At 44.2% G+C, this 27,874-nt stretch overlaps 3 long non-coding RNA genes across 6 annotated transcripts; 1 reads left to right on the plus strand and 2 right to left on the minus strand.

Annotated features, from left to right (window-relative positions):
- Positions 1-27,800, minus strand: LOC123584347. 3 transcript variants are annotated; one of them, XR_006705370.1, is made up of 3 exons: positions 27,584-27,800; positions 3,266-3,580; positions 1-226 (listed from the first exon to the last, which is right to left on the minus strand). It is a non-coding gene; the product is annotated as an uncharacterized LOC123584347 (long non-coding RNA). The 3 variants fall into 3 exon arrangements; XR_006705371.1 differs by having other exon boundaries at positions 1-229; positions 3,417-3,580; positions 27,584-27,798; XR_006705369.1 differs by having other exon boundaries at positions 3,417-3,580; positions 27,584-27,796.
- On the minus strand, positions 7,776-21,703 carry LOC123584350. The gene is made up of 3 exons (XR_006705376.1): positions 21,692-21,703; positions 18,559-18,560; positions 7,776-8,028 (listed from the first exon to the last, which is right to left on the minus strand). It is a non-coding gene; the product is annotated as an uncharacterized LOC123584350 (long non-coding RNA).
- On the plus strand, positions 17,582-21,345 carry LOC123584349. Of its 2 annotated transcripts, none has more exons than XR_006705374.1 (3): positions 17,582-17,692; positions 18,942-19,093; positions 21,080-21,345. It is a non-coding gene; the product is annotated as an uncharacterized LOC123584349 (long non-coding RNA). The 2 variants fall into 2 exon arrangements; XR_006705375.1 differs by having other exon boundaries at positions 17,587-17,696.
- Positions 27,801-27,874: the final 74 nt, after the last annotated feature.

Here is a 27,874-nt window from a genome sequence, read left to right on the forward strand (position 1 = left end):
AAATTTATAGTTTCTTTTTATTCTGGATAAAAACAAACATAAGAAAGTATTTCAAACTTTCCAAAATAATTTACAGGGTAGATGAAAGAACGGACAATAGGCATTGCGAATGCCTGGTATTCCTTCTACGAAGCAAGAGATTTCATTCAACCTTCATTTGACAGACACTGATCTAGGTCTGGGGACTCCAAGATCCAGAAGACCCACTTCCTGTCCTGGGACCTCACTGCTGGGGAGACAGACACAAGAATAGGGAACTGTAAACTCTGACTTAAGTGCTATGATAAAAATAGGCTCAGGGTGTTATGGGAGCACAGTGAGGGCCAGAGAAGACTTTCCAATGACAATGACACCTGAGCGGAGTCATCAGGGCCATCTGGTCAGGGCAGAGGCAGGGGATGCAGACGGGGGCCCTACGCATGCAGAGGTATAAAGGTGAGGAGCGTGGGGCGGGAGCAGCACGCTGTGCGGGAAGGCGGCCTGTGCAGGAGGCAGGGTCCGTCTGGAAGGCCTGGGCCTGCCCTTGGGGAGTGTGGCCTCTGTCCTACAGGAGACAGTGGGGGGGGGGGCAGGGAAGGGGATATGGGTATCAGTGTTGTAGTAGATCTTGCAGGATGGTGGACCTGGGATTTGAGGACTGCAAACCTGGGCGCAGGGAGACAATTCGAAAGCTGGTGCAAGGGTCCAGGTGGAGAAGGGGAGACGCCCGTGAACCAGGCGCCTGGCATGAGTCATTTACACCCCACCGCACGGGCGTGAGATTCACCTTCTCCAGTTCCTTGTTTAGAAACAGACCTCCGGAACGATGGTTCTTGACCTCTGAAAGCACCGGTCCATGCAGCCATTCAATTGCTTCTGGAAGTTTTTTTGCTATTCTCATAGAATGGATATCAAAATTCATTTTGATCAAAGTATTTCATTAGCTTTTGACTTTCAGTGGGCAGAAAAGAGCCACCATTTAATCAAGAACCTTTTGTTCTGTCAGCTAATATCAAGTGAGGAGCTTCTTTAAAAAGAAATCCTGATTATACAATCATGAATAATCATGATGGAGATAAAAAGAGAGAAGTAATAGAGGAGTCCAGTGTGCCGGCATGAGCTCCCTGTTGAGCTAATTTTTTTGAGAGGATGAACAAAATATAGAGGAAAGGAAGCATAATCAGAGATGAATCCTGGAAAATGACACAATCCTGAAAAACACTGTCAGGAAGACTATGCTCTGGTTTGCTGGAAATCCCAAGGCAAACAACAAAAAGGCCTTTACAGTTACTCTTAGAGCAACAAAGGGGCAGATCCACGGCTTAGGGGGTGATGCGAGAAGGCAGATACCCTCCCCTTCGTTTCAGCAACGTTCAGGCTCCCGACAAGCTCGGTCCTTCAAGGGGGCCTGGGGATGGGGACCCTGGAGGCGACCGATGTGGGTGGGGGGCAGGGTAACAACCAGCACCCCCATGCCACACTGTCGTTTTTCCACGTGGAAGGACTTCTGGCACTTCCACAACTATATGGAAGTCTTAACCTTTCGGAAGCATTGATTTCCTGTGGCTGCTGAAGCGAATTATCACAAACTGGGGGGCTTAAAACAAGACATTCATTCTCTCGCAGTGCCGGAGGCCAGACTCAGGCTGAGGGAGGATCCTTTCTGGCCTCTTCCAGCTGCTCCTGCTCCAGATTTTCCTCAGCTTTGTGGCTACACTGCTACGGTCTCTTGCCATGGCCTCCCTCCATCTGTGTGTAGCCTCCGCCTGTGTGTCTCTCTCCTCTGCCTGTCTCTTTAAGGACACTTGTCATTGGATTTAGGGTCCACCTGGCTAATCCAGGATGATCGCATCTCAAGATCCTTAATTACATCTGCAAAGACCCTTTTCCCAAATAAGGTGACACAGATGTCACGGGGCCACCATTCGACCCACTGCAGGATCATAAACCACTTTCAGGATCTGATGAGAGCTCATGAACTCTGAATCATGTCAAGTTCCTGGAAGCCAAGGCTGAGACAAGGGTTCTTGTACAAGTAATGTATGGAGGGAGCGCCCCAAGAAGGGGCGTGAGGAAAGCAGGCTTGGCAGGGGACAAAAGCTCAGCAAGAAGTGGCCTCAGCTGGAGAACAGCTTCCTCCTGACCTCCGAGATGCCCTGGAGCGTGAACTGCACTAGAGCTGTTCCCATCTGGAGGCAAGAGGTGGCCTCTGTACCTCCAAGTCCGTCAATTTCCCCTGGTGGGGGGCAGGTGTCGTCTCTCAGGCCAGGAACTCCCTTTAGGGCAAGGAGGATTCAGCGAAGGAGTGGGGAGACAGGAACACTCATGGCAGCCCTTGGGGGTGGGTTACAGGGATCTATCTGGTCAAGGACCTACAACATCTACTGCAGGCTTTCTAGAAAAATACCACATATGGGGTGCTTGGGTGACTCAGTCGGTTAAGTGTCTGACTGCGGCTCAGGTCATGATCTTGCGGTTCGTGGGTTCGAGCCCCGCATTGGGCTCTGTGCTGACGGCTCGGAGCCTGGAGCCTGCTTCCGATTCTGTGTCTCCCTCTCTCTGGCCCTCTCCTGCTCACACTCTGTCTCAATCTCTCTAAAACAAATAAACATTAAAAAAAAATTTTTTTAAAGAGAAATACCACACACACACACACACACCATTCAATCTCAGGGACTTCACAGACCCTTTAAAGGCATGGAATCCAGGTTGCGGGCTTGTGTCTACTTCTAGTCTCTTATCCCACCTTGCTCCCTTTCCTCCTTTCCCAGAGGAAATGACTGGTGGTGTCTGGGAGGCGGATGGAATCACTCCTCTTCTGCTTGCCCACCTGCAGAGCCAGCATCCTGCCCTCAGGAGGGGCCTGCTTCAGGGCGGGTGAGATGAACTCACAGTCCCTTTGGCCACAGATGCACAGCCCTCCTTTCTTTTTTTTTTTTAATTTTTTTTTTTTCCAACGTTTATTTATTTTTTGGGTGGACAGAGAGAGACAGAGCATGAACAGGGGAGGGGCAGAGAGAGAGGGAGACACAGAATCGGAAACAGGCTCCAGGCTCTGAGCCATCAGCCCAGAGCCTGACGCGGGGCTCGAACTCACGGACCGCGAGATCGTGACCTGGCTGAAGTCGGACACTTAACCGACTGCGCCACCCAGGCGCCCCCACAGCCCTCCTTTCTAATCAGCTTTTCAGTATGAAAGCTGATAGCTTTATCTCCACCTGTCCAGCTCCTACGTCTCTCAAGTAGTTCTGAACTCAGGCAGGGACACGAGAGACTATTTACAAACCTCCTAAGACCCCGAGTCATCTCGTCAGAGACAGTGTCCCCCTTGAAGTATGACCTGTGGGCTGTCAACTCACGGACTGCCACCCGACCCCTCGCCCCAGGACATGTCGCTTCCTCGCTGGTGAAGCTGGCCAGCAGGGTGGTCGGCTGACCTCAGTGTGCGCCGTGATGGAAAGAACTTCCGTTCTGGTGCCGACGCGTGTCCTCGCACACTGGCACTTGGAGCGGCACCGACAGAGGCGGCTGTAGATGAATCTGGGAGGCTGAGCCCAGGGGGGCTGATGAGACAGGTGGGCACAGACTGAAGGGTTCTCATCTGAAACAGGGAGAACACGGTGACATGTTAAAAAGAGGCAAATCTGACTCAAAATAATGCAGTGGTAACAAAAATGATCAGTGGGTTTGCCACCACTGCTGTGTCGCGGGCTTGGATCCTGGAGGCCCGATAGGGGCGACGGACGGGCACGAGGGCTGTCTGGGGAAGGACGCAGAAGTACTTGTGGGAAAGAGGACACGACAGAGTGGAAAGCAGGGAAGGTGGTCCAGAGGGAAGTCCTGGGAGCCAGATGTGGGAGTGAGTTCGTGATTGGGAGCAGAACAGGGGGCTGGTGCGTTCTGGAGAGCAGCTGGTGTCACGGCCCTGGGTCGGGGGGGGGGGGGGTACTAAGAAGGGAAGGACTGCCACAGAGGGTCCCTCACTGGCCCGGGCCCCTTGGAAGGTTCTAGCAATATGCTCCTGGTTTTGTAAATTTTGAAGCATTAAGCTATTTCACTGCAAATGGCCAACACCCCCGTCTCTTTCTGCTCCATTTCCGCTCCTATCAGATGGCTACACTTAGTTTAGGTGTGGTGGGCAGTTGCTGACAAGACTCGGTGGCTTCTCTGGGTGGTCAAGGGTGGGGGCAGAGGTTTCAAGGAGAAGTGAACGTGTCCCAGTGAGCCTGGTGACAGACATGGGTGAGATGTGGGGGGGGAGCAGGTTTGAAATGCATGAAGCCAGGAGGTAGCTGGTGGAAAATTCTCCCAGTTGCCATGGTGTGAGAATGTAAGTGGAGGATTCGGTTTCTACCAACGCCTAATCAGAACGGAAGATCTCTTCTTTCGGGGGGCCTGGGGGGCTCAGTCGGTTCAGCGTCCAACTCTTGATTTCAGCTCAAGTCATGATCCCAGGGGTGTGGGATTGAGCCCCACGTTGGGCTCTAAGCTGAGCGTGGAGTCTGCTTGGGATTCCCTCTCTCCCTCTCTCTCTCTGCCCCCCCCCCCCCGCTCCCACTCACCCTCTCTCTCCCACTCTCTCTTCCCCTCCCCTGCTCCCACTCGCCCTCTCTCTCTAAAATAATTAAAAAAAAAAATCCCTTTTGTTAGGAATATACTCAGTAACACTGTGAATGTAACTATAAACACATCACACAATTTTTTCTGCTTGGAATTACATAAAATAGATTTGATCACAATTCCCGTGTCCTCTGCACAAACCGGCAGCAATACTGCAGGTAGCCAAGTACACCCGTGTGCCAAGTCTTGCGTTCTATACATCCCAGTCTATTGGAATGCAAGCCTGGGTGCCCGATGCACCTTAGTCTGATGAATTCTGGCCTGCTAAACCGTCCCAGAGGCAGCAAAACAACCTCAGAAACAAGTGCTCTGTGACAAACCTCCCACACATTTTCATTAGTATGTCAAAGAATGAATTATAAGAACAGTTTGATAACAATAATGTGGTGCAATATAACACAGTGGTTGAAACACATTTGAACCGTTATTTGTACGTCTTAGTTTCAGATCAATTTTGTATATTCTTTCCAAATTATTTTTTAATTATTTATTTATTTTTGAGACAGGGAGAGACAGAGCATGAGCAGGGGAGGGGCAGAGAGAGGGAGACACAGAATCTGAAACAGGCTCCAGGCTCCGAGCCGTCAGCACAGAGCCCGACGCGGGGCTCGAACTCACGGACTGTGAGGTCATGACCTGAGCTGAAGTTGGACGCTCAACCGACTGAGCCACCCAGGCGCCCCTCCAAATAATTTTTTTAAGCTTATTTACTCATTTTGAGAGAGAGAGAATTCCAATCAGGCCCCGCACTGTCAGCACAGAGTCTGATATGGGGCTTGAATTCATCACCTGAGCTGAAATCAAGAGTCAGACACTTGACTGAGCCATCCAGACGCCTCTATTCTTTTCAAATTATTTATCACACCAAAATTCAAATATGATAAGAAGGTAAGCTACGGGAAGCAAAACGCATGAAGTGAAAAAAAGATGAACAGAAAGTTAAGAACATTACAATATACTTATAAAGTACAATGATCACTGTATCACAGTGGACACAAAAAATTCTTTTGGTCAAAATCGCGAAGATAAGGAAAAAGTTATGACAGCCAAGGAAAGTACATGATGAAACTTAAAATCATAGAGATAAAGATTATGAGAATTAGGACACTGCCATACAGGAAACAAAAAGGCAGAAGAAGACATAAAGAACAAGTTGGTACATTCAACAAAATGTACACGAAAGCCAGCAGCAGCCTTCTGGTGAATGTGGTAACTTCACCATAATCTTTCATTATGGCCTTTTACAATAAGGCTATCGTTAGAAAATTGTCCATCAATATCCTGAAGCTTACCAAGTTATATCCATTAAGTTAAATAAGTACAATGTTCTATGTGTCAAACATCCCTCAATAAAGTAGTTTAAATGTATATATCCTGAAACAGCTATTTAATAGCAATGCAGATTCACAGTATATATTCTACCAAAAAGGTGTTATTCTTCAATAAACCTTTTGTAGTCCTAACTCCATCTCAGCATCTGCTTCCTGGAGAACCCAACCCGTGACACTATTAGAGACCAAAATACAACCTCCTTTTTCAGCTCTGTGCCATGTATCAGTAAGATCATAGGAAAGATTAATTTGGAATATGTACTAGTCAGCTATTGATACAATAATGCTGAGTAACAAACTACAGAAGCTGAGAAGTATACAATAAGCATTTATTTCTTGCCCATGCATATGAGAGTTAGCTGGGGTGGCTTGGCCTCAGGCTGCAGGTCTATGAACAGCTCTGTCCCATGAGTCACATTCTAGGACCTGGGCTGAAGTCAGAGGGAAGCTCTGCCTCTCCCAATCATGGCAGATTATTGGAGTGTAAGAGAGCAAGCCCAAATGCCCATTCACAAGCACATTTCAAGCCCCTGCTCCTATCATATTTACTCATATTGACTAAAGCAAGTCACATGGCCAAGTGTGAAATGAAGGGGTAGAGAAAGACCTGACGACCTGGAGGCCATGGCAAAGGGATTGGGGACTATTATGGGGACTGATAATTCACCTACTCCCAGTAATGGTTCATCAAGTTGGTATAAGACTCAACATAACCAGGGGCACCTGGTTGGCTCAGTCGATAGAGCATGTAACTCTTCATCTCAGGGTCATGAGTTCAAGTCCCACATTGGGTGTAGAGCCTACTTAAAATTAAAAATTAAAAAAAAAAAAAAGATTCAACATAACCATACTTAGCTCCTACTTCCCAGTTATGCATCCATTCTGGAATACTATTAATGCTTACTTGCAGGGTTTTTTTCTGGGTTTAAGGCACACAGAGCTATAGAGATAACTGGATAATTATAAGATTCCTGGGGGACTCCTAAAGATTATTCAGATTAAAATATTTTCTGGATGTACAAAGGCAAAATCTAATGCTCCTCTATTACCAATGTCATATAAAGATTGAACATGCTTCCTAGTTCAACGGAATCTGTTTTAACATTTTTGGTAGAATATATACTGTGAATCTGCATTGCTATTAAATAGCTGTTTCAGGATATATACATTTAAACTACTTTATTGAGGGATGTTTGACACATAGAACGCTGTACTTATTTAACTTAATGGATATAACTTGGTAAGCTTCAGGATATTGATGGACAATTTTCTAACGATAGCCTTGATCTATGTCCGTGTGGACAATGTAGACATCTAATCAATCATGTTCTAGTGTTCTTGAATCTAATCTACTACATGGATCATAAATACCCGTCTTGAATCTGTTTTCCAAACTTATAGGATTATTAGAATATAGCAGAATGTTCAGAATTTGTTATTACCTTCATAGTTCTTATTATGATCTAAAATTATTTTTTAATTAATTTATTTTATTAAAGATTTTTTTTAACATTTATTTATTTTTGAGACAGAGAGACACACAGCATGAATGTGGGGAGCGTCAGAGAGAGAGGGAGACACAGAATCTGAAACAGGCTCCAGGCTCTGAGCTGTCAGCACAGAGCCCGACGTGGGGCTTGAACTCACAGACGGCGATATCATGACCTAAGCCGAAGTCGGATGCTTAACTGACTGAGCCACCCAGGCGCCCCTAAAATTATTTTTTTAAAATGTTTATTTTGAGAGAGTGTAACCAGGGGGAGGGACAGAGAGAGAGGGAGAGAGAATCCCAAGCAGGCTCCACACTGATGACGTGGGGCTCGATCTCATGATATTATGATCTGAGCTGAAACCAAGAGTCCGATGCTTAACCGACTGAGCCACCCAGGTGCCCCCAGGTACTTTTAAATTACCAATAGATGCTACTGACATCCTGTTATGGTAGATGCAGATTTAGCTCTTTTACCACTTACAACCCCAACCATTACATGCCTCCCTTTTTGGATAACTTCCAGTTATTCCGTCAGTAATTGCCTTGCGTTTATGTTTGCATTGTTTTGTTTCATATAAACATTTTTCCTAAAGTCTCCAACAGATCCTTCAAATACCTATCAATGTAACATTTTCAGAACACTTAAATGCAACGGATCACCTATTAATTTCCTAGACCCCTCCTTTTCACAGCCTTCCATCCTTCTGCTCCAACCTAGGCCTGTTGCACATCCTGGCGATTCCTTTTGCTGCTCTTCTCAGTTAGAATCCTTACCTCCTAGATCCCATGTCTTCTTCTTTCTTGCTTTAGCTCGTGGTTTTGCAGAAGTACATTCTCTGGGGCACATGGCAAATATGGGCAAGGATGCCGGCGGTTGTGTCAGCTGGTGCAGCTGTTCTGGAGAGCCATCTGGCAGTTGCAATCAAATGAAGACTCTGTGAACCTTCTGACCTAGCAATCTTGCTCCTGAGCACGTATAAAGGCAAATGCTCACAGGGGTCCATACGAGGACATGTACGAGGATGGTTGCTGAAGTACTGTTTATGTATTTGTGTGCATAAAGATTTCTGCAGATAAGTGTATACCTTGTCACTCCTTAATAGCAGTCTTTTTGGTTGATGCTGTTGGATTTTCCAAGTACTTGATCATATCATCAACAAATAGCAAAAGTTTTACTTTTTTCCCAATTTTTATACATCTGATTTCTTCCTCTTGTCCGATTGCTTTGGTTAATACTTTCAGTACAATATTAAATGGTGGCAGAGATGGAAATTCTGGTCTTGTCCTGACTTTAGTAGGACAATGGGCATTTCATTTAAATTTTATTACACAAATGGATTTCTTTTTTACTTTTTTCTTTTTATTTATTTATTTATTTATTTATTTATTTATTTAAAAGTTTATTTATTTTTGAGACAGAGAGAGACAGAGCGGGAGACACAGAATCTGAAACAGGCTCCAGGCTCTGAGCGGTCAGCACAGAGCCTGATGCGGGGCTCGAACCCACAAACTGCGAGATCATGACCTGAGCTGAAGTCGGATGCTTAACCGACTGAGCCCTCCAGGTGCCCCGACTTTTTTTTTTTTTTTTAATGTAAATCCTATACCCAATGTGGGGCTTGAACTCATGACCTCAATATCAACAGTCATATGCTCTACCAACTGATCCAGCCAGGTGCCTTTCATTATTATTCTATTTTTAACTTTCTTTTTAAATTGTGGAATGATTCATACATACATATAAACATACAAAAGAGTGTATATAAAATACATATGTATGATTAAAAAGAAGAATAAAGCCAATACCAGTGTCCCATCACTCAGGCTAAGACACAGCATTCCTAGAGGTGTCTGGGTGGCCCAGCCAGTTGAGCTTCCCACTCTTGATTTCAGCTCAGGTCGTGATGTCACGGTTCGTGAGTTCAGACCTCACATCTGGCTCTGGACTGACAGTGCAGAGCCTGCTTGGGATTCTCTCTCCGCCCCCTGCGTGTGCCCTCTCTCTCTCAAAATAAGTTAAAAAAACCCAAAACATTACTAGGTCTTGGGAGCTCCCTAAAGTCTAGGTCTTAGCTCTCCCTAAGGTAGCTACCATCTTGTCTTTTGTGTTACCATTTTGTATTAGATGGGGGGTAGGGTGGAGATAAAGTGCTGTAGCAAAAATATTCAAAGATACTGCATTAGAAAATGAAGTGTTTCTTTTTCACATTTAGACTGATGTGAACAGGCCAGGTTGGTGGGGCAGCTCCTGCTCTGAGCGGTCATACTGTCTGTGTGGCTGACGCTGTGTCATTGGCACTTCTGGGTGGCAGCCAGCAGTAAAGGGAAAGAAAAATTATGGGAAAGGCACCCTAGAGTTTTAGACCCACCCCCAGAAGGAGCACATCACTTCTACTTAGGCTCATAAACAAGACTTTTTTTTTTTTTTTTAACTTTTTTAACGTTTATTTATTTTTGGGACAGAGAGAGACAGAGCATGAAAGGGGGAGGGGCAGAAAGAGAGGGAGACACAGAATCGGAAACAGGCTCCAGGCTCTGAGCCATCAGCCCAGAGCCCGACGCGGGGCTCGAACTCACGGACCGCGAGATCGTGACCTGGCTGAAGTCGGACGCTTAACCGACTGCGCCACCCAGGCGCCCCAACAAGACTTTTGTCATACAGCCATCCACATGCTGCTTAATTACAACTCTGTAACCAGGGGAGATGGGGAGAATGGGTTTTGGTAGACAAAACCCATCACTCATTCCTTTGATTTCCTTTGTAGTTTTACCACCTTTGTGTGTACCTTAACAGGATCTTTCAGTAAACAAAACAAAAAACTAAATGGCAAGCACATATCTACTTGTGTTAAGGGAAAGGCAACGTTACCACTATCCAAATGAAGGCTTCCAGGAAAATATAACTAGAGGGCTACATCATAGTCTGGCTTCTGCTTCCCTAACTGCTTACAGTTAGGGTAGGATCAGTGGGCAATGGTGCAGAAGAGTTCACACAGCAGGCCCAAGACCGCACTCCTTAGAAAGGTCTATTTGCTTGCAAGGTTGGCCCATGGCTGGTATCTGGGAACTTGGATCTTAGAAGTGTTCCCATCATTCTCTAAATGGGAAGAGTAGCCCTTTGCGCAAAAACTGTGCAAATATAGTCTTTATGTTGAACACCTGCTTTCCTTCTGGGACTGTGGAAGTTTGGTATACGCCTGTATGACTGGCCTCCAATAAAAACCCTTGGTGCTAAGTCTCTAATGGATTATCACAAATTTGTTGCGGGAGGAATTAAGCATGTCCTGGGTGACTCCACTTGGAAGACTCGGGGCTCATACCTGATTTCCTCTAGACTTTGCCCATGGCCTTCTCCTTCACTGATTTTGTGTCCATTCACTGTAATAAAGCAAAACCTTGAGTACGACTATGTGCTGAGTTCTGTGAGTCCTCCTAGCAAATCACTGAACTTGGGGGTGGTCTTGGGGAACGTCTGCAGCAAGGTTATGAAACCTGGGAAACACAGAGGTCACCACAGCTGGAGCGTTTGACTGGACTGTGTGTCTCTTAGGGATAGTAGCAAGACAAGTGGGATCTGCTGAACTTCCCACTCCTTAGTTCATTCTGCTACTCCTGCTCAGGAGTAGGTCAGAGTAGAATTATTTCTATGGTGTGAAATGAAGGCTCTTAGTTAACGCTGGTGGCAGGGAATGGAAGGGAGGGCAGGAAATTCATTAGTAGACGGTCCAGGCAAACCGAGTACAGATGAGGATCTGGGCCAGGACAACCAGGGCACTCTGTCCCTAGACAAAATGGTACGACAATGGCAGTGGGCATTGGCACCTGCTCCAATCTGAACTGGCTGCCCATTACAGCTGATGCACAACTATTATCACCATCTTCCTAGGGGTCCCCTATGTCTTTCCCTCTTGTTTCTGTACTGCTTGCCTTTCTTGTTTTGGTGGAGCATATCCTCTCATGCCTTCCTGGGAAAGGGTACATGGAGGGTAAACTGTTTGGAGACCTTACATGTCCAAGGTCATGAACAATCCACTTGATTGATGGCTTTAGTTATAGGCTGGAAGAGACTTTCCCTCAGAATTTTGGAATTATCTCTCCACCGTTCTCTTTCATTCAACAAATTTTTATTGAGAACCTAACGCATGCCTGGCAGTGCTCTAAGCACTTGGGATACATCTGTGAACAACACAGACTAAGATACAGAGAGACAGAGTCAAAGGGCTTATATTCTAGGTGGAGTTCTGGCTTTTGGTGTAGTTGCTGAGAAGTCTGAAGCCATTCTGATTTCTGATCCTTTGTGAGGTTTTCTCTCTCTGCCAGCTCGTGGGATCTTCTCTTTATTCCAAGTGTTCAAAGAGTTCACAACGTTGTGCCTCGTATGCATTTATTTTCATCCACTTTGCTGGGTACTCGGTGGGCTCATTTGCTCTGTAAATCCGTGTCCTTCCGTTCCGGACATTTTTCTTGAACATTCTGTAGATGATTTCCTCCTCCGGTGTTTGGATGCTGGACCTCTCAGGGTGGCACTCTTTCTATCTCCTTCTCCTAGGATTTATCTGGTTGCTCTTCCTGGGAGACTTTCTCAATTTTCCTTTTCAACCCTTCTAGTGTTTTTATTTCTGCTATCTACATTTTTAATATCTAAGAGGTTTTATTTCCTTAAAAAATTTTTTTTTAATGTTTACTTTTGAAGGAGAGAGACACAGAGCACGTGGTGGGGCAGGGGCAGACACAGAATCCAAAATGGCTTCAGGCTCTGAGCTGTCAGCAGAGCCCAACATGGGGCTCAAACTCACGGACCCCAAGATCATGACCTGAGCAGAAGTCGGGCACTGAGAAGACTGAGCCACCCAGGTGCCCCGAAGTTTTTTTTATTTTCTAAAGTTTCTTATAAAAATGTCGTGTTTGTTTCATAGATGTAATATGTACTTATCTGAGAATGTCAGCATGTTTTAAAATTTTCATCTTCTTGCCTGTTTTTTCCAACACTGCTCCCCCCCACCCCAACCTCCTGCTCCCTGTTCATTTGTTTTGATCTCTAAAACTCATGTTTAGAAGCTTTTCTCTGATGTCTGGATAATCATTGGTTGCCTGCTTATGATTAAGAGCCAGGGACTAAAAAACATTTTTGGAAGATCTGAGCATATGGTTTTTAGGACTCTGAGACTTTGGGGTCGCTGTAGGGTATTTTGTATGGGCCATTTGTTGGGCAAACTCTTATGCCGGTATCTTGGGAATTGTCAGACTCTCCAGAAAAGAATCTTTTAAAATTTCTGCATGGAGAGTAAGATTTAGTTCTCAGTGCCGGCTTAGTGAGGAAAACAGGATGAGGACCCCAGCATTCAGTAATCACATGCTCTCTCTTAATCCCCATTTTCAAGATACTACTTGTGACCTTAATTTAGCCTAGTATCCCCTGTACAGAAACTCTTTTGTTTTGCCTTTTCCAGAAAATAAAGGGTTAGATATCTGCTAGGATGAGAAATCTAGATTTCTGAGGATAAACTCCAAGAAGTGGAATTGCTAGATTCAAGAGTACATACATTTTCTTTTCTTTAAAAAATTTTTTTTTAACGTTTATTTTCGAGACAGAGAGACAGAGCATGAACAGGGGAGGGGCAGAGAGAGAGGGAGACACAGAATCTGAAACAGGCTCCAGGCTCTGAGCTGTCAGCACAGAGCCTGACGCGGGGCTCGAACTCACGGACTGTAAGATCATGACCTGAGCCGAAGTCGGACGCTTAACCGACCGAGCCACCCAGACGCCCGTACGTTTTATTTTCTTAATGTCCATTTATTTTTGAGAGACAGCAAGAGAGCGTGAGCAGAGTAGGGGCAAAGAGAGAGGGGAATAGAGGATCCAAAGTGGGCTGACAGAGAGCTGGATGCAGGGCTCGAACTCATGAACCACGAGATCATGACCCAAGCTGAAATCACACGCTTAATGGACTGAGCCATCCAGAAGCCCCAAGAGTGCATACATTTTAGATTTGTTTTAATCGCTGGCAAATTATTCTTTATTGAGCTTGTATCATATATACCACCACCAGCAATATATGAGAGTATGTTTCCTCATACCTGGTAGTCACCAAACCTCTTGACTTTGAAAAAAGGTGGGAGATATTTTATCTGTTATCTTAATTTACATTTTTCTGAAGTGTGAGATTGAGCATCTTTTCATGGTTGAGAGACATGTTTCCATTTTTTTCCCTCTTAAGTGTTTGCTCACATAACCTTTGCCCATTGCATTAACTGATTTGTAGGAGCTCTTCACTTTTTCCCAGTTTCTTGTTTGTTGAATTTGCTTATAGTGGTTTATTGGAAAGGAAGACTTTTTTTTTTTTTAAACAAAGCCCTTTTATTTTCCATGCAAAGGTGAGTCAGAGAATTTACATAAAGGTGCGAGATGGGCAGCCAAGCAGGGAGCAGACAGCTTCCAGTGTGTGGCTTGGGTGATGCTGCTATGGGAGCAGGGCCAGGGCCCCCTCCATCCACCCGCTGCCTACAGCCTCCTGCTTTCCCTGACAGGGGAGAGCCAGGGAGGCAGCTCCAGCCTCCACTGTGCCTGCCCTTCCCGAACTGCCCCGCTAGCAAGGCTTTGGGCCTCGCCTGAGCTTCATCATGGCTGAGTTTGGGGGTATTAGAAACACGGGGAGAAGTAGAAGAAAATGGCCTGTGCTGAAACACACATTCCTTTGTTTACTTTGTTTGTTATTGTTTTAGAAGGAAAGGTCCCTGGAAGGTCCTTGAGGGGGACCAAAATGCCATTATGGTAGTAGGGACTGTAGCATCTGCAAGTATTGAGGAAGGAAAATATTCTTCAGCGTGGTCAAACTTATTCTATGGCTTCCACACCCTGCGTCTTATTGAGATAGACTTTCTACATTCCAAGATTATTAAAAATGTCTCCCGGGGCGCCTGGGTGGCTCAGTCAGTTAAGTGTCTGACTTCGGCTCAGGTCATGACCTCACAGTATGTGAGTCCAAGCCCTGCGTTGGGCTCCATGCTGACAGTTCAGAGCCTGGAGCCTGCTTTGGATTCTTGTGTCTCCCTCTCTCTCTGCCCCCCACCTGCTTGCTCGCTCGCTCACTCTTTCTCTCAAAAATAAACAAAACATTAAAAAAACTTAAAAAAAGAAGTCTCCCCTTATTGGTCTTATTTTCTTTTCTTGTATTTCAATTTTTCATTCATTTGGATTTTTTCCCTCAGATGGCTACCCAGTTGTCCTAATCCTATTTATTAAACATTCATCTTTTACTTACACATTTTAAATAACATCAAAATAATTACAGGGGCCCTTGGGTAGTTCAGTCGGTTGAGCGTCTGACTCTTGACTTTAGCTCAGGTCATGATCTCAATGAATTCGAGCCCTGCTTTGGGCTCCATGCTAACAGTGTGGAGCCTGCTAGGGAGTCTCATTCTCTTAAAATAAATACTTTAAGAAAAGAAACAACTTATGTACAAAATTCTTGTATATTTAGGTTTATTCTGAAATTCTTGTTCTGTTGACCTATTCACGTGCCTGCACTACACTACTATTGTATTTTCTTACCTTTTAATGCTTAATAGAGTGGATTCCCCATTTATTCTTTTTAGAATTTTCAGAGCTCTTTGTTTTTTATTTTTTCCACTTGAACTCTGATACCATCTTGCCTATTTTCCAAACATGGTTTGGAATTTAATGGAGTCACATTAAATTTATAGGTTAATTTAGGAAGAATACATTCGTGATGTTGAGTCTTTCTATTCGAGAACACGGTGTGCTGTTCCACTTGTTTAGTTGTTCTTCTGAGTCCTTGTGTAGTATTTTAAAGTTTTTACTATCATGATCTACGGTTCTTACTGAATATGTTCCTTGATGTTTTATCTTATTCATGGCTATTGTAAATGGAGCCTTCCATATACCAACTAGTTGTAGCTTGTACATATAAAATATATGCAAATTCTCTTATTGTTTGAAGTTTCTCCATTCATTCTATTCCATTTTCTATGCAAACAACATCATTTGCAAATAATAATTTTACCTTTTTCCCCCAATTGGCATATTTTGCATATATAAAATTCACTTTTTTAATGTTTATTTTATTTTTAAAAAAAATTTTTTTTTCAACGTTTATTTATTTTTGGGACAGAGAGAGACAGAGCATGAACGGGGGAGGGGCAGAGAGAGAGGGAGACACAGAATCGGAAACAGGCTCCAGGCTCCAAGCCATCAGCCCAGAGCCTGACGCGGGGCTCGAACTCACGGACCGCGAGATCGTGACCTGGCTGAAGTCGGACGCTTAACCCACTGTGCCACCCAGGCGCCCCTTAATGTTTATTTTTGAGATAGAGAGAGAGAGAGAGAGAGAGAGATGGAGAGAATGAGTGGGGGAGGGGCAGAGAGAGATGGGGACAGAGGATCCAAAGGGGACTCTGTGCTGACAGCAGAGAGCCTGATGTGGGGCTGGAACTCAAACTGTGAGATCATGACCTGAACCGAAGTCAGATGCTTAACCGACTGAGCCACCCAGGTGCCCCTAAAATTCACGTTAGATATCCTTTTTGCCGATAGCATCTGTATTATATTTCTTAGGGCCGCTGTAACAAAGTACCACAAAGTTGGTGCCTTAAAACAGATGTTTAAGGCCTCACGGTTCTGGCAGCCAGGGGTCTGGAGTGACGGTGTCTGCAGGGCCACGCTCTGAAACTTCCTGTCTTTTCCTGCTTCTGGCGGTGTGCTGGCAACTCTGGGTGTTCCCTGGCTTGCAGCAGCAGCACTTTTGTCACCACCTGTGTCACCTGGTGTCCCCTCCCCCAACCATGAGTCTTGTGTGTCCTTTTCCTTCCTTTTTTTTTTTTTTTTAATTTTATTTATTTTGAGAGAGACAGAGACAGCGCAAGTGGTGCAGGGGCAGAGAGAGAGGGGGAGACAGAGAATCCCAAGGAGGCTCCGTGCTATCCATGCAGAGCCCAATGTGGGGCTTGAACTCACCAAACTGTGGGATCATGACCTAAGCCAAAACCAAGAGTTGGACGCTTAACTGACCGAGCCACCCAGGTGCCTCTCTTTTTCCTTCTTATTAGGATATCAGTCATAATGGATTCAGGGCCTACCTTAAAAACATCATCTTAATTTAAATACATTTGCAATGATGGTATTTCTAAATACGATCATATTTAACAGAACCAGGGGTTAGAACATTAACATATTCTTGTGTGTGTGTTGGCGGGGGGGGGGGGGGGGTGGTCACAAGCCAATCGCAGCATTGAACTGTTTTCCTCTTTATTCACTGTGAAGACTGAAGTTCATAGTAGGAGTCCATGGATTGTTTTGATGAAGTGTCTTATCGAACCCTAAAAGTTCATATATAAAATATGGCAGGTATATGCATTTCGGTTGAGGAATGGGGTTCAAAGCTTTCATGGGTTTTTGTAGTGGGTCTGTTATCCCCTAAAAACTTAAAGAACTGTTTATGAAGACCAGAAAAAATAGTATTACATTAAGTCCATTTGGAAAAATTTATAGGTCTATTAGCTTTGTTAGAATGTGGATAATCATGGAGGTCATCCAAATTTAGCAACTTTTGATTACCGTATATATGGTATATATATGGTGTATATGGTGTATTGCTGTTTAAAAAGAGATTTTATATACACTTTGTCTTTTGAGCCTTTACATGTCATGTATAGAACACCATAATTTCCAGCACAATACATTCTGGGAAGTTACTCTCCAAAATTAAAAAGTGAGTTCTCAAACTCTGGGCTTAACAAAACCCTATGGGTACAGGAGTCCCCCTTTATCCACGGGAGATACATTCTAAGACCCTCAGTGCATGCCTGAAACCACAGAGAGTACTGAACCCTACATATACTGTTTTTTTCCTATACATACATACCTATGATAAGGCTTAATTATTACAAATCAGGCACAGTGAGAGATTAACAATGACAAAACAGAGCACTATAATGAAATACTACTGTAATAAAACATGTGAAACTGGTCTGTCTCCAAATACCTTATGTATTGCACTCATCCTTCCTCTTTTGGGTGAGATGTGAGGAGATAAAATCCCCATGTGATGAGATGAAGTGAGGTTAATAACGCAGGCACTGTGATGTAGCATGAGGCCACTACTGACCCTCCGACAACAGTCAGGAGGAAGCTCATGTGCCGTGGAACCCCAGTTAACCATGGGTAACTGAAACTCTGGAGGCAGAACCATGGGTACCACTGTATACGTAAGTGTTAACTTCTCACAAATGAACTCCCACGTACTCTTTCCATGTCAGTATGTATGGCCTTATGCATTTTTTTTTTTAACAACTGCAATGTACAGGATTTCTATAATTTATCTAATTCTTTATTGATGAGTATTTAGGCAATTTCCAATTTTTCACTATTAAGCGGAACAATGCTTCGTGCAAATCCTTGTGTACATAAACTTTGTACATTTGTGAGGATAAATTCCTAAGAATTGGAGTCGTTAAGTCAATGGAACTACAATACATATTTTGACAGTCATTCATAAACTGCCCTCCAAATATCAATTTACATTCCTGTCAATCCTTCTTTATACTTTTATAAACACCAAAAACTGTGGCAATACTATCAATTTTATACTGATAATTGGTATTTTCCAATGTGATAGTAAAAAGTTTTAATTTGTGTATCTTTCGTAAGAAAAGTTAAGCATCCTGGAGTGGGGAAGTTCTTTCTAGGCAGGACAGGAAACTCAGAAGTCAGAAATAAAAAGCCTGAAAAATGCAACTTTTGTGAGCTGCTTGCTAGGCCCTTTGTCTATTTTTTTCCACTGGGTTAGGTTTCCTTTCTAACTGATTTAAAGAAGTATTTTCAAGTTTAGGGATTTTGTGCACTTGCCATATGTGTTACAAATCTTTTTTCCAAGTTTGTTGTCTTTTTGAATGGTATTTTGTACCATGCAAATTACAGAATAAAAATATCCTTCGGCTTATTTGTTTGGGGCTATGTCTAGAAAAGCTTCCCTATTTCAAGATCACAAATATACTTATTCAAGTAGCTTCTTTTTAGATTCTTATGGTTAATTTTTTTATATTTAAATCTTTGATCCATCTGGAGTTTATTTTGGAATAAGGAGAGAAGTAGGAACCTCTATTTATTTTATTATAAACGGCTAGTTGGTTGTTCCAATACCTTTTATTAAATTAACCCTGCCATCTTTACCATATGCCCATTCTCATCGGGGTCTAATTCTGTACTCCATTACACTGCATTGATGTTTTCGCTAAGGAGGCTTTATAATACATTTTAATATTTGGGAGGCAAGTCCTCCCCCAATATTACTTTTTTTCCCCTGAATTTCCAGTGATTCTCAATATCTTATTCTGCCAAATGAAATTTAGAATAGTTTTGACTGGTTCTAAAGGAAATTCTGTTTAGATTTGGACTGCATTCAATTTGTACATTAATTCAGAAAGAGCTGGCATTTTTACAGTGTTGTGTCTTCTCACCCAAAAACAAGGTGTTTCATTTAATTATTTTAGTTTCTTTACAGGTTTTATAGGATTTTTTCAAGTAGTTTCTGAAAACTTTCTAAGTATATTCAGAGACACTGTGCAACCCAACCCCAGGGGGCACCGTCCACACTGCTGTCAACGAGACTAAAGACCCCCAGTTGCCTGTATGATGGGTACGAGCAACTGTAAGGTTAGTCCTGTGTTTTATAGTGTCATTGTGAGTGATAGGAGTTTTGTCATATTTAACAATGATGAGTTTAAATAGAACTTTTGTTATATCTAAATTTGTTACTATTTTCACATGACAAAGTTTGCATATTAATTTTATAACCTGCTACCCTGTTACACTTATTGTTTAATAAGAGATTTTCAGTTGCTCCTCTTAGGTTTTCCAATATATAGTCCTAGATAAATTATGGTAATTTCATTTTGAACTTTTTCCTAGTGCACTGGCTAGCACATTCAGCACAATAATAATGGAATCATGAGGAGAATTCATGTCATGTCTTTTGACTTTAAGTCCAATGCTCTTTTTTGGGTTCATATTCTATCCACTAAACAGTCCTGAGCACCAATTACCTTTCATGATCTTTTCTTACCCCAACAAGCAGATCTAGAGCTGCAATATTCAGTTGATAATTCTTATGCAAAATTCTCCAGCAAATTCAATATTCTATCCTACTAAATTGAAACGTGACTCTTAAAGATTATTCTCCAAGAATATGTTTTGGCTTGGGGGGGATGGGGGGCTTTGCAGAAGAAGAAAGTAGACTGAGCTAGGGCTAAGGCGGTGACTGAAAAATGCGCATGCTAAATAGGTATTTACTTGAAAGCGAAATACATAAAGTAAGCAAGGGGCTGAACTACCCCCTGCCCCACCGCCAATAGAAACTAGAAGCAGAACTATCTGAAAGTACAAGTGACGTGACCCTAAAGCAAAGTTTCACCTCAGGGGTAAGGTATGAGAAAAAGCACGAACGGGTATGTTTTCAAGTATGTGAACTGCAATCATGTGTAGCTAACAATCTAGTGAGATGAGACAGCCACGCAACAAATGTCATAATAAAGTTAAGTATTAACGGGAGTGCTAAAAGTTAGAGAATGTTTCTCAAAGGTGAGTCATTCACTTGGCAACTATGTAGAATACCTCTTGAATGCCAGTACCCAACCTAGAAACAAAATGCTGAATGAAAAGAAGGGATCCCTGTTCTCAGAGAGCTTAAAGTCCGCCGGCAGAGCTGGATGTTACTTAAATACACAAGTCTCGCAAAGGAGATAACAAAGCTGAGAAGATACAAGGTGACATAACCCAGAGCTGGGGTGTCAGCCAAAGCCCTTCTGAGAAAGCAGCCTTCCAGCTGGAATCTGAGGGATAACCAGGCAGAGGCAATCCGCTGGGTAAGGCTTAAAGGACGAGGCAGCAGCCGGGCCCTTCTGATGAACACAGGTGAAAGGGACTCTAGACTGTGCAAAGGCACAGAAGCGCAGGCGTGACAGGTATGAGGAACTACAAGTACCACACCTCGGTAAGGGAACATGCAGAAACAGAAACACCAGGAAGAGAAAGAAAGAAAACCCCCCACAAAGATATCGGCAAGGAGGAAGAGGAGAAAACTAGAACTTCAACTCAGTACATGTTGAGCATTTACGACGTGCCTCATGATACAATAGGGGATTCTTCCAGTTCTAAAGAGTGAAGACTGGGTCCTCCTGTTAGTAAACTCTGTCTAACTGGGTTCATAACAGAAACATGCTTCTTTGAAGATAATCTTTCAGAGAACACTCCCTACCCCATCCTAGGCTAGATCTTTTCAGTATCGTAAACTGTATTTCTACTTTCCCAAACAGTAACTACTAAAATGGAATCTGAGGGGCGCCTGGGTGGCGCAGTCGGTTAAGCGTCCGACTTCAGCCAGGTCACGATCTCGCGGTCCGTGAGTTCGAGCCCCGCGTCGGGCTCTGGGCTGATGGCTCAGAGCCTGGAGCCTGTTTCCGATTCCGTGTCTCCCTCTCTCTCTGCCCCTCCCCCGTTCATGCTCTGTCTCTCTCTGTCCCAGAAATAAATAAACGTTGGAAAAAAAAAAAATTAAAAAAAAAAATCTAAAAAAAAAAATAAAATAAATAAAATAAAATGGAATCTGAATTGTTAACAAACGCATCTTCCTTTCCGTCACAGGCCCCCAACTGCTACGTCACTGAAACCTGGGACTAGAATCACTCAGCTTTACTGGGTCCGTCTCAACAGTCCCAAAATGTCGACAAGAGGTCTCCAGGGGGGTGACTGAGAAGTACATCTTAATCATGTATAAGCGGCATGTTAATTTTTTCTCTTCACAGAGAGTATACCCACTTCTTTTTTTGCCCCAAACCTCCTTTTCTCTCTTTCCTGCTTAAGGTTCTCAGAAAAAGTCAGAAACTATAAATGAGGTTATTAAACTTGAATGTCCTTGCTCTAATCTCTAAAGAGATAAAATCCACAATGTTTCCTGGGCTGCTTGGAAAGTCTGTAACTGAACCTCTAACTGGAAAAGCTTCACAATGAAAAACAAAGCTCCACGAGTTCTAGCTACAAAAAGCGATGTCCTAATTTGGGTGCAGTGCTAAGAATACTCTAAGTAATAATCCCACTGGTTCTATGCCTGGGAGTAACAGAATGTCACAGCCTCCTGACAAACGATGCTTTCGTTTTCTTCCTAGATTTCTTTTATCACTACGCTATAGAATTTCTTTTATTCCTACGGGATGGAACCCACTTTTGAGTCTTATCCCTGGGGTCTAAGACAATTACAACAGCACACGTGGAGCCTTGTTTATGAGGGGATGGGAGACAGCCGTGGATCTTTTAAGGCTGGGGCTGGAGACGGGCGACAGAGGTGTTTCCAATCGGAGAAACACCCCTGCCAAACTCTCGGGCAGAACGGACCCCCAGGCCCTCTTCACTGCTACTGTTTTTGCTCAGCTTAACAGTTTATGCTGCACGGAAGGAGGCAGTGGAGCGGTGCAGTGGGAGAGCTTGTCTGGGAGACAGGGTAAGACACTGCTAGAGGGTGGCATCCGGAGGAGATAAGAGGGACCGAGTACAAGGACATGTGGAGAAATTCGTTTTGGAAAGAGATACTTCCTCCTTTGATCCTTGAAGAGAAGAGCTAGAATAGATTCAGATAGAGATAAAAATGCAGGTTGAACTTGGAAACTGAGGGAGGTTCCTGCCTTATGGCAGAGCTTCTCAAACTTTCTGGGTATTCAGAACCCTAATAGCTCTGTTTCTTAGATGTTCAAACAATCTAGAAGTATTTGTTTCTAGTGATGTAGCAGTTTGAAAAATAAAGTGAGCACTGTATAGTCTGTTCCGGTTTTAGTTTAACAGCACATACAACTCACCTGTTTATAAAGTGTATGAATCAGTGGTTTTTAGTATATTCAGGATTGTGCCACTATCACCTCAGACAGTATTGACACACTGGGGAGCCTGGGTGGCTCAGTCGGTTAAGCATCTGACTTCGGCTCAGATCATGATCTCGTGGTTTGTGGGTTCAAGCCCTGCACTAGCTGTGTGGACAGCTCGTAGCCTGGAGTCTGCTTCGGATTCTGGGTCTCCCTCTCTCTCTGCCCCTTCCCTGCTCTCTCTCAAAAAACAAACATTAAAAAAAAAGAACATTTTCATCACCCCAAAAAGAAACCCCATACCCATTACCAGTCACTCTTTCTCCCTCACCCTCCCCTCCTCTAGGCAACCACTAACCCATTTTCTGTCTCTATAGACATTTCATATAAACGGAATCACGGCTATGTCTGCCTTCTTTCGCTCGGCACGCTTTTTCAAGGTTTGTCCATGTTACAGCATGCATCAGTATTTTATTCCTTCTTATGGCTGAATGCTTCGTTGCATAGATATACCACATTTTGTTTATACGGTCATCAGTTAGTGGACATTTGCTTTTTGGCTATTATGGCTAATGCTTCAACAAATACTCATGTACACGTTTTTGTGTGGACATGTTTTCACTTCTCTTGAGTATATACCTAAGAGTGGGATTGCTGGGTCATATGGCAAACTTTTGAGGAATGCCAGACTATTTTCTAAGGTGCCTGCGCTGTTTTTACATTCCTACCAGCAGTATATGAGGTTTTGAATTTCTCCACATATTTACCGCTTTTTATTTTGTGTCTTTTTAACTATCACAGTGGATGCAAAGTGGGATCAGACTGTGGTTTCTATTTGCATTTCTGTTGAGTGATGTTGAGTATCTTTTCATGTTTATGAATGGCTTACTGGCCATTTGTATATCTTTGGAGAAATATTCAGGTCCTTTGTCCATTTTAAAATTAGATTATTTGCTCTCTGAATTGTAGGAAATCTATGTATACAAATACCTTATCAGATACATGATTTGCAAATATTTTCTCCCAGTCTGTGGGTTTTTTCTTTAAAAAAAAATTTTTTTAAATATTTATTTTTGAGAGAGAGAGGCAGAGCAGAAGTGGAGAAGGGGGCAGAGAGAAAGGGAGACAGAGAATCTGAAGCAGACTCCAGACTCTGAGCTGTCAGCACAGAGCTGGATGTGGGGCTCAAACTCATGAACTGTGAGATCATGACCTGAACCGAAGTCAGACACTTAACTGACTGAGCCAATCAGGTGCCCCTAGTTTTTCTAGTTTTGAGTTAAAAGAAAAAAAATACATGTTTGCTCCACTTGAATTGCTATTCTTCCCCTTTTAGTACAGTTCAGAAACTAGTATGTTGTTATTTTATTCCAAGATGTTTCTCTTATGAGACCTGAATTCAAATTTTATTTCTGCTAGCCACCTAGCTCTACGGTAGTAACTTGGACGAGTCATTTCATTACTCTCTCAGTTTTCATACTTGTAAGAAGAGGATAAATAGTACCTACTTTATAAGGTTATGCATGAAAATGACAGCATGTATAAGTACTTAGCATAATGCCCGGACTCCCACAAAATGGGATTTGAAGACTTTAAAAGATCTTTGAAAAGCACTTTTATTTCAAGATATGTGTGAAATATTAAGTACTGTATTACTTCATGATGATTACTGAATAAAGAATAAGATGCTTTGTGCAAGATCAATTTATATCAAATCATATCATAATTTAGTAATCCTGACTGTGTCAGTTTTACCATTCTGCAAATCTGAGGCTTTAGAAAGTAAGCTGGTATGTGAAGGATACTATGTTAAGTGATGTTTTCCAAATTTGTTTTCAAGTCCCATAATGGTCTTACAAGAAAATACCGAGTCATAATGTAGTAAGAGAGTAAGTTCAAGCAGTAAGATAAATTGGAGATTGGTTACTTTACATGAGTCAGTAAAGGGTTAAATGTGGTTCCTAAAGACATCTGTGCATGCTTATTTCTTTTTAAAGAGTCACTGTGGCAACCACTCATTCTCCTCAAAGTTTAATTTTTTAAAATGTTTATTTATTTTTGAGACAGAGAGCATAAGTGGGGGAGGGGCAGAGAGAGGGGGAGACACAGAATCTGAAACAGGCTCCAGGCTCCGAGCTGTCAGCACAGAGCCCAACGCAGGGCTCGAACCCATGAACAGCGAGATCGTGACCTGAAGTCGGACACTTAACTGACTGAGCCACCCAGGCGCCCCTTCTCATTCTCCTCAAAGTTTAAAAAACAAACATGCTTGTCAGAATTTTCATGGATTAAATCTCTGAATCTGAAAAACAACGACATATTGGACCTGAAGTGAATATTCTGTATTAAGTTGCATGCACCTGCGCACACACACAAAAGCCATGCTTTAAGACATCCACAAATATTCCTCCTCTTCCTCCACACCCACCCTACCTCCAGGTCTGTCCCAATGTTCACACTCACTGTCTTGGTGATGGGACCCAGGCTTTAAATACCACCTTTCAGCTAATGACTGCCAAATGCATGCCAGCAGCTCAGACTTGTCTCCACACTTGATTATTCAATTGCCTCCTAGACACTTCCCTCAAATGCTTAGCAGACATCCCCGGCACGTCCAAAATTGAACTCCTGAGCTTCTGCTAGAAACCTGCTCCTCTACAATCTTCTCATTTCAGTTCATGGCATTTCCACTCTCCGGTTGCTTATGTTTACCTTGGAGTCGTTCTGGACTCCTTCCATTTCTTCCACAGATCCCATCTGCTCTGTTGGGAAATCCTACTGGCTTTACCTTCAGAATCTATCTAGGATCCTCTAATCTCTCTGAATCTCAACTGCTATCATCCCTAGTCCAAGCTTCCACTGTCCTTGGCCTGGATTACTACAATTAGACTCCAAAGTGACCTCCCCCTTCCAGTCTTGCTTCCCTTGGTCTAAGCAAATGGATTTTTTTTTTTTTTTTTTTTAAAGAGACAGTGAGAGCGAGCATGCACACGCTCAGAGAAGGGGCAGAGAGAGAGGGAGAATCCCAAGCAGACTCCGTGCTGTCAGCACAAAGCCTGACGTGGGCTTGAACTCACAAACCGTGAGATCATGACCTGAGCTGAAGTTGGACGCCCAACCGACTGAGCCACCCAGGTGCCCCTGTGGCTTTTAGGCTTGGAAAGGCTTGACGATGAGACTTAACTAGTTCTTGAAGAACAGAGTATGAAGAAGAAAGGAAGGGCTTTCTAAGCAAGAGAAAGAGCTATGGGTGAAGGCAGAAGTTTGACTGCAGTGGGGGAATTAATGTAATACTAAAAATAGGCTGTGAGTTGCGTGGTGTATGGCTTAATATGGTTGGTGCAAGTCGCTGACACGAGAACATAACATCTAAAGCATTGTTTCAGGAAAATTTGGTAGCTGTTTGCAAATGGAGAAAAGTTGAGAAAAAATGTAAAACTGGGAAATCATTCATGAAGCCGTTATATAATAATTCCAGTTTGAGGAAATGCAAAGGGAACCGACAAAGTTTCGGGATGGAGGAATCTGAGGCACCAACCCATTCAGAAATGCCTGGCTTGAAAGTGAAAATGAGAAATGAACTTTATTTAGGTCAGGCCCACTTATATAAATCTGGGTGTTATTTATTGAATCTTTCAACGTGTGTGGGGGCAACTACAAGAGGAAAAAAAATGCTAAGAATAGAGATTATCCAAAGGCTCTGAATGGGACAAAGGGGGACAGCCTATTATTACTGTGACAATAAAATATGTCACATAAAACCTTATCGAATAAAACCTTAATCGAATACCTGAGGCATACAGGTATTATGATTAACTGAGGTTAACTGTGGTTAATTGAAGGCTAATGAGATTTTTCTGGTCTTAATTTTTGCTTGCCGAGTTTCTTTTTCCCCCTCTAAAAAGTATCATGTCTTATTCCCCCTCAAAAACTAGGAAACACAGCTGAATTTTTTTTAGAGGATTCAGGATGTCCCCATCCCTCAAGGTGATCATCATAAATACATACTTTTAATACAAAATCACAGTTATAGGAAATTGGGATAAATCCACGGTGACCACAGTGCTTATCCTGGTATTTTAAAAGACTCTTGACATTTATTTGCCTTTCAGAGAAAGGCAGATAATATCAAAACAATTACAACCCAAACTTTCAGCTATTTTAGGGGTCTCTTATTAAACAAGCAGGATTTTGCTCCAGTGTTTTTTTTTCTTTTTTTTTTTTTTTTGCCAACACGTACGAAGGACACAGGATGTTAGTGTCAAATGCATTATTACATCATGGCAGTTTCCACTGCCATCGCCTTGCGTTGTAACAGATGCTTGCGATTTAGACTCTTTTACTGCAGAACGTCCCTTCATGCACTAATTTTGCGACCCTCCAGCTCTGATTTGAATTTAAAGAAACACTTCATTCTTGGTGTACCAAATGTTGGCTTCCGACCCCCCGGAATTCTCCCGGGAAGTTTCTGTCGCTTTAGAAACTTTCATATTCCAGCGCAACATGCCAAGAAACGCAGGTATACGGCAGCGACCGTGGAAGGCTCCCCACGTGTGCCTGCCCTCCCACATCCGGGCCTCGCACGGTGTGTGCACACAACCACGCCGAGGTCACAATCCCGCAGATCCCACTTGAGCCTTTTTTGTTTTCCTTCTTAATCAATGGTCTCCAACTTTCTTAAAAGCTATCGAGCAAGTCAAGTGACTCCGGCTTCCATTCGGTCCCTGGCTCGGAAAGCCCCTGCCCGGCCCGGCCCTCCCCTCCCCTGTTCTCTAAACACCCACTGAAGACAAACTCCAGAAACAGAAGTGTCTACACAACCTCTTCTTAAAATTAGCCAGTGCTCTCCACAGGCAGGTACCCAGATACCGGCCTTGCAAATACGCCCGCGGCGCGTACGCCCGCCCAGGGCGCTCTCCCCCTGCCCGCCTAAAGGAAGGTGGGGAAGCGGGAAACCGAGCCACCGCGGTACCTTCTCGGAAACTGACTCCGGGAGGTGCACAGGGGCGTCCCGGGGGCCGTGCGGGGGGCCGAAGGCAGGCCCTGGGGGAAGGGCCCCCCCCAGCCTCCGGGCGTCCCCGCACCCCCCCTCCCCCCGGCCAGAGAGTCGGGGCTCCCGCGCCTTGCTCCCGGCACCCCACGTGCGGAGCCCGCCTGGCGCGGCGGCCGCGGCGGCTCCCTCCCTCCGCTCCCCCGGGCCCCGGGTCCCCTCAGGGCATGGCCGGAGGCGGCTGAGGAGGTCGCCCCAGTTCACCTCGGCGCTCCCGGCCGCAGCCCCGCCGCGGCATCGGCTTACCGGCTCAGCCCCGGGGGGAGGCGGAGGCGGCGGCACGGCTAGCACGACCTCCAGTCCTAGCCTCCCTCACCTGCGCGACAGCGGAACTGGCCGGAGGCCTCGCCCGGGGGAGGGGCCTCCGGGGGAGGGGCCTCCGGACGCCCCGGCGCGCCCAGCGCGCCAGGTGAGCACGCCTGCGCAGTCCGGCCGTAAACAAGCCCGCCCCTGCCCCTCGGCCGGCCTCCGCGGGGCCGGCTTGCGGGTGGGAGGGGCCAGGAGGAAGAGGCGGGGGAGGGGGGGGGTAAAGAGCGA

The sequence above is a fragment of the Leopardus geoffroyi genome, chromosome B3, assembly GCF_018350155.1.
Source record: "Leopardus geoffroyi isolate Oge1 chromosome B3, O.geoffroyi_Oge1_pat1.0, whole genome shotgun sequence".
NCBI classification, from domain to species: domain Eukaryota; kingdom Metazoa; phylum Chordata; class Mammalia; order Carnivora; family Felidae; genus Leopardus; species Leopardus geoffroyi.